The sequence below is a fragment of the Gracilinanus agilis genome, chromosome 1 (assembly GCF_016433145.1).
Source record: "Gracilinanus agilis isolate LMUSP501 chromosome 1, AgileGrace, whole genome shotgun sequence".
In the NCBI taxonomy this organism is placed as follows: Eukaryota; Metazoa; Chordata; class Mammalia; order Didelphimorphia; family Didelphidae; genus Gracilinanus; species Gracilinanus agilis.
In genome coordinates, this window is record NC_058130.1 from 357,266,502 (window position 1) to 357,272,786 (window position 6,285).

General features: G+C 39.6%; 1 protein-coding gene across 1 annotated transcript in view; it reads left to right on the forward strand.

The window, feature by feature from the left end:
* Window positions 1–6,285, forward strand: part of DEPDC1B (DEP domain containing 1B) — a 139,699-nt gene that overhangs the window by 116,120 nt on the left and 17,294 nt on the right.

The following is a 6,285-nucleotide window of genomic DNA, read 5'->3' on the forward strand; positions in this document are numbered from 1 at the left end:
GGAAGGACAGACTGATGAGGTGGTGTCTGGGCTGAGCTTTGAAAAATAAAAAGAATCTAAGAGGCAGAGACTTGAGAACAGTGCCTTCCAGGCAAGGGAGAAGAATGTTTCCAATTTTATGGTCCTGAGTATCAAGGGGGATTCACTCATCAGAGATAAGGAAGTTGGAGGAGGGGTAGATTGAAGTGGGGAAGAAATTAATTCCATCTTGTACTTTTTTAATATGTCCATGTTCCCTAGATTTGGGGGACATCACTTTCTCCTGGTTCTCCTCCTATCTAAATTCTCTTCTATCTTTGCCATATTTTTCTTCAGATCATGCCTTCTAACAAGTATCCCCTAGGGTTGTCCTCTTCTCTTCAACTTCTTTGCTTGGTGATCTCATCAGCTCCCATGGATTTAATTATCTATTTTATGTAAATTTATCTAAATTATCTAATTTAACCATCTATACTGAGGATTCTCAGATCTACCTATCCTTCCTCAACCTCTTTGCTGACCTTAAATCTCATATTTCCAGCTGCTTTTCAGACATCTCAAATAGGATGTCCAGTAGACATCTTAAACTCAATATGTCCAAAACAGAATTCATCTTTTCTCCTACACCCTAACCCTTTCTTACTTTTCCTAATATAGTGGAGGGCAGCATTCTGGTTTGCAACCAAGGAGTCATTCTAGACTCCCTCCTTTCTTTCATTCCACATATCCACAATCAAAGGCTGTAGATTTTACCTTTGCAGCACCTCTGACACTGCCACCACACGAGTGCAGGTCCTCATTATCTCATACCTGGACAATTGTGGTAATTTACTGGTAGGTCCTTCTGTCTGAAGTCTCTCCCCATTTTAACCCATTCTCCATCCACTAAAGTGATTTTATTAAAGCACAGTTCTCATAATGTCCCCCCTTTCCCCTTACCTAATAAACTTCAATGGTTTCCTGTTGCTTCCAGGATCAAATACAAAATGCTCTGTTTGGCATTCAAAGCCCTTCATAACCTGGCCCCCTCCTACATTTCCAGTCTTTTTATGCCTTGGTCCCTACCATATACTTTTCAATCCAATGACCTTGGCCTCCTGACTATTCCATGAACAAGACACTCCATTTCTTGACTGCAGACATATTGTTCTAGCTGTCCCTCTTGCCTGGAATGTTCTCCCTCCTCCACTCCAACTACTGACCTCTTTGGCTTTAAATCCCAATTAAAATTGTAGTTTTTACTGGAAGCCTTTTGATTCCAATGCCTTCTTTCTGTTAATTATTTCCTATTCATCATATATTTTGCTTGCTTTTGTATATATTTGTTTTCTTGTTGTCTCCTCCATTAGATTGTAAGCTCCTTAGGACAGGGGACTGTATTTTGCCTTTTTTTTTTTGCTTCCCTAGTGCTTAACTCAATGCCTGGTATATATCATAAATATATACATAAACATAAATGTTTATTAATTAATTGAATGATGCCTCCTTGGGTACTGTCTTCTCTAAAATGAAACTTAAGGAGGATCTCAGACCCCTATGATTCAGATACACGGTGGAAGACAGAATCTGATCTTACATGGATCCATTGCAGCTCTTTACTTCCAGGCAGCTAGATGGTACAGTGGATAGAGTGGTGGGTTTGGAGTCGTGCTGACCTGAATTCAAATCCTGACTCTTGAGCAAGTCATTTAGCCCCTGTTTGCCTCAGTTTATCCTTCAGTATACGTGGTATTTTAATAACACTCCTTAAGATTGTTGTGAGAATCAAATGTGATATTTGTACAGTGCTTTGCAAGTTTTAAAGTGTTACATAATTACTAAGTATTATTGTTATAGTAATAATATCATTTATTATTGTTTCTGTTGTTACTATTCATGGGGGAAGAGTGAGATTAAAAAGCAGTTCTGCAATGTAGAAAGTCTTTCTCACAAAAAACTTTCCATTTTCATGCTCCAAGTACCCTGTAGCTTAGGTATAGAAATATTTTCACCATGTTGGTTAGCCCTTCTTCTAGGCTCTCTTTAGATCACCTCTCTTATGGTTCTTAACTTCCAATCTGACCAACACTAACTCTGAGCCTACTTCTTGAAGCATTTAAATATGCCTGGGGAATACTTGAGTATTCCCACAGAATTCTTTTATCTCTTCTTCATCATTCCAGACTCCTGAAAATCACCCTGACCAAGACATTGGGTTCTTCCCTGTCTCTCACTTTCCTGCTCCATATATCCAATCAGACATGGGACCACTGAATTTTTTTTAAAGATATTTTATTATCCCAGTTACATGTAATAACAATTTTCCACATACATTTTCTAAAATTTTAAGATCCAAACTCCAGCTTTTTCTGAAATTATACTGTATATCATTCCTTACAACACAATATACTACAATTAATTCAGCCATTCCCCAATTGATGGATGTCCCTTCTTTTTCCAATTCTTTGCCACCACAAAAAGAGGAGCCATAAATATTTTTGTATAAGTAGGTCCTTTCCTCTTTTTTTATGATCTCTGGTATACAGACTCAGTAGTGATTATTTCAGGATCAAAGGGTATGTACTGTTTCATAGCCCTCCGGACATAGGGGAACACAGAATTTGAGAAATGGAAAGGAGCACCATCTAGTCCAACCTGAGCCCTATCATGAATCTTCACTGTATTTCCAACCAGTGCCTATCTAGTTTCTGCATAGATCTCCAAAGAGAGAGAGATCCCTACTTATCAAAGCACATAATTCTACTTAGACAAGTGTTTTCCAACGTCCTCTCTAAATTTGCTTCTTCTTACCCTTTCACTCATTTTCTCCTGCTTTTGTCTTTAAGTCTAAAAACAAGCCTAAACCCTCCTCCAAATGGCAGCTCTTAAAATATTTGAACACAAATATTCCTGTCTCACCTGAGTCTTCTCTTCTCCAAATTATGCATACTCACTTTCTTCATCTGATCCTTGTACAATATGGACTCATTCTGGGTGCCTGCTTTTTTTTTTTTTTTTTTTTTTAAATTTAGACCTTTACCTTCCATCTGAGAATCAGTACATTGTTTTGGTTCTAAGGCAGAAGAGCAGTAAGGGCTAAGCAATGGGAGTTAAGTAACTTGTTCAGGGTCATCCAGCTAGGAAGGGTCTGAGGCAAGATTTGAACCCAGGACTTCTCATCTCCAACATTAGTTCTCAATCCAATGAGGCACCTAGCTGTCCTGGTTCCTCTCTTCTGGTTCTTCACTTATGCTACTCCTAAAGTGCATCATCCAAAACTGACCACAATGTGAGGAGGAAAGTGGCATTCTCACCTCTCCGTTCCTGGGAGCTCTCAATATAGCCTTCCCTTACTTAGTGGTCTGTCTGCCTCATCACAGTAATGACTCATAAGGAGCCTGCACTTCACTAAAATCCCTGGATCTTTTTTGAGACAATTTGCTGTCTTAACTATACATTTCTCATTTTGTACTTTCATATAAAAGGGCAGCTAAGTGGTGCAGTGAGTAGAGTGCTGGGTTTGGAGTCTCCTTTATCTTCCTAGATTCAAATCAGGCTTCAGACACTTACTAGCTGTGTGATCCTGGGCAAGTCCCTTAACCCTATTTGCTTCAGTTTCCACCTCTGTAAAATGAGCTGGAGAAGGAAATGGCAAATCACTCTAGGATCTTTGTTGAGAAAACCCCCAATGGGGTCATGAAGAGTCAGACAGGCCTGAGACGACTGAACAACAAACACTTTTCTATAAACTTTTATATAAGACATATAATACTTTTATATTTTAAAAGTTCATTTTTTTCTTTAACTGAAGTGGTGTCTTCTGCTCAGCATCCTGTATCTGATGGGAACTGAGCCTTTGCCAGCTCAAAGTCATCAGTGATAGCTCCTGGGGCCAAAGCAGGGTCTTTTAGCAGGGCCTTTGTTGAGGGGAGAGGGAAGAGCTTCCCACAGTTACTGCAGGCAGTATGTTGGGATGGAAGTGAAGGATGGTACTAGGAGATGTACAAAATTCATTAGAAGCTTCCTTTGCTTTCAGTGGCAAGACTAGTTGGGGATCCCCAAAACGATTCTACATGGACATTTTGCTGGAACAAATGTGGGTATGTTTGTGGGTATGTTTGGAGAGAGGCATGCTAGACTAGAGTAAGATGTTAGAAGTCAATTAAAATCAATCAATTAGCATTTCTTAAGCACTTTCTATGTGCCAGCCACCATGCTAAGAGCTAGGAATGCAAAGACAAAAAAACAAACAAAACAATTAAAAAAAAGCTCTTGTTAAAGTTTAATGGAGGACTTTATATCTGATTTGAGGAGGCATTGGGATATAGAATAGATTTGGCATATAGAATGTTAAAAAAATAACTTTAAAAATAGAAGGGTAGCAATATTTTTGAGAGTTGTTATTTATAAAGAAATTTTGGAGAGTAGAGAGAATTGGATAGATTAGGGAGGTGTCAGTTTCAGAATCAAAAAGAACCAGATTTAAGTCTTCCCAGATATATATTTGCCAAACTACCATGAACAAATTGCTTCATTAAAAAACAAACCAAAGAACACCCCACCTTATCTTCTGTCTTAGAATGGATATTGGTTATAAGAGAGAAGAGCAGCAAGGTTAGAAAATCAGTGTTAAGTGCTCTGGATCATACAGTTGGGAAGTATCTGAAAGATAGATCTGACCCAGGACCTCCTATTTTTAGGCTTGGCTTTCCATCCACTGAGCCACTTATATGCCTAATAAATCATTTCTTAATAAACTTCACTTTCTTCCTATCGCTTTCAGGATCAAATGTCAAATTCTATGTTTGACTTTCAAAGCCCTTTATAATAACCTCCTCCTCCACTTCCTTTCCAGTCTTCTTACAGCTTATACCTACTACATCCTGTGATTTAGTAAAAGTGGCCTTCTCCCTGTATCTAGAACAAGAAGACACACTGTCTTTAGCTTCTGGGCATTTTCACTGGCTGCTCTCCTTGCATGGAATGCTCAGATTTCTCCTCATCTTTGCCTCATAGCTTCCCTGGCTTCCTTCAAGTACCAGCTAAAGTCTCACTTTCGACCAGAAGCCTCTCCTGGTTTTCCCTAATGCTAGTACTTTGCTCTATTGATGATCTCCAATTTATCTTGTATCTTATCTATTTTTGGTACATTGTTGTTTTCATAATGTCTCCCATGTCAGATTGTGAACTGCTGGAGAGCAGAGATTGCCTTTTGGCTTTCATTGTATCCTCAGCCCTTAGCACAGTGCCTGGCATATAGCAGGTGATTAATAAATGTTTATTGACTGTCAGTATATATCCGGGACTCTCTCGAAGACTATACATCACCAAAGAGTTGCCCATTTGCTTTAGTGGAAGGAATTTCCATGTGGGGAGTTCTCCATGTAAATCAATTCTTAAGGTGATATTGGAAGCAGAGTGTGTGTAAAAGGTGAAGATATGGCAAGTCTTACTACCAATATTCTGGGTCTGGGGGCAGATATAGGGTGGCAGAATGCCTGCCATGTTGAGCTTCAGATGATAGTAAGAAATCCAGCTAAATAACAGTATGGTGATTTAAAAAAGTAAGGTTTTGTATCTTTTTGAATTGTGGAAAATTAATATTGAATTGGGATACTTTTTGAGAAATGATTCCCCTCTTGGCTCCCAAGAACTGTTTAATTTTTAAAAATACAAAACCATCTCTTCCTCAGGCTATGAAATTGGATTGGATACCTCTTTCTTTTGACTAGATGCAAAAACTGACAGAGTGGACTCTTGCTCCCTATTTATCCACAAACTAGGACTTGATTAGGTGATTATCAACTATGCAGCCACTGTGTTGGGTAGGATGCCACTATTTGGCAGGGAGGAAGAGGGCTTCTTGGTGTCTTCCTGAGACCCTCCTCTTCTTGTAATGAAGTATGAAGAGAGGAGTTGAGGTGTCTGATGCCATTTCCCTGTATGATTGTTCTCTAATCAGAGATATCCTGGGGAGGGACTGAGTGTGATATCAGAAGGAATATATATCTGCTTGTAAGACAAGAAGTCAGCCTTTTTTGTCTAGCTGCTTGCTCTCATGCCCCTATCTTCTGAACATGCTGTCTCTCCTCACTCTGCCTAGCTGCTAATTTTGCTTGTGCGCAGACCTTTTCTCCCTCTCTCCCTCTCAACCCCTTTCCCTCCCCGCCTCTCTACCTCTCCCCTCCCCTTCTCTCGCTCTTCTCTCTCTCTTCCTCTCTACCTTTATCCCTCTCTCCCTATCTCCTCTCTCTCCCCTTCTCTCTCTCTCTCTCTCTCTCTCTCTCTCTCTCTCTCTCTCTCTCTCTCTCTCTCTCTCTCTCTCTC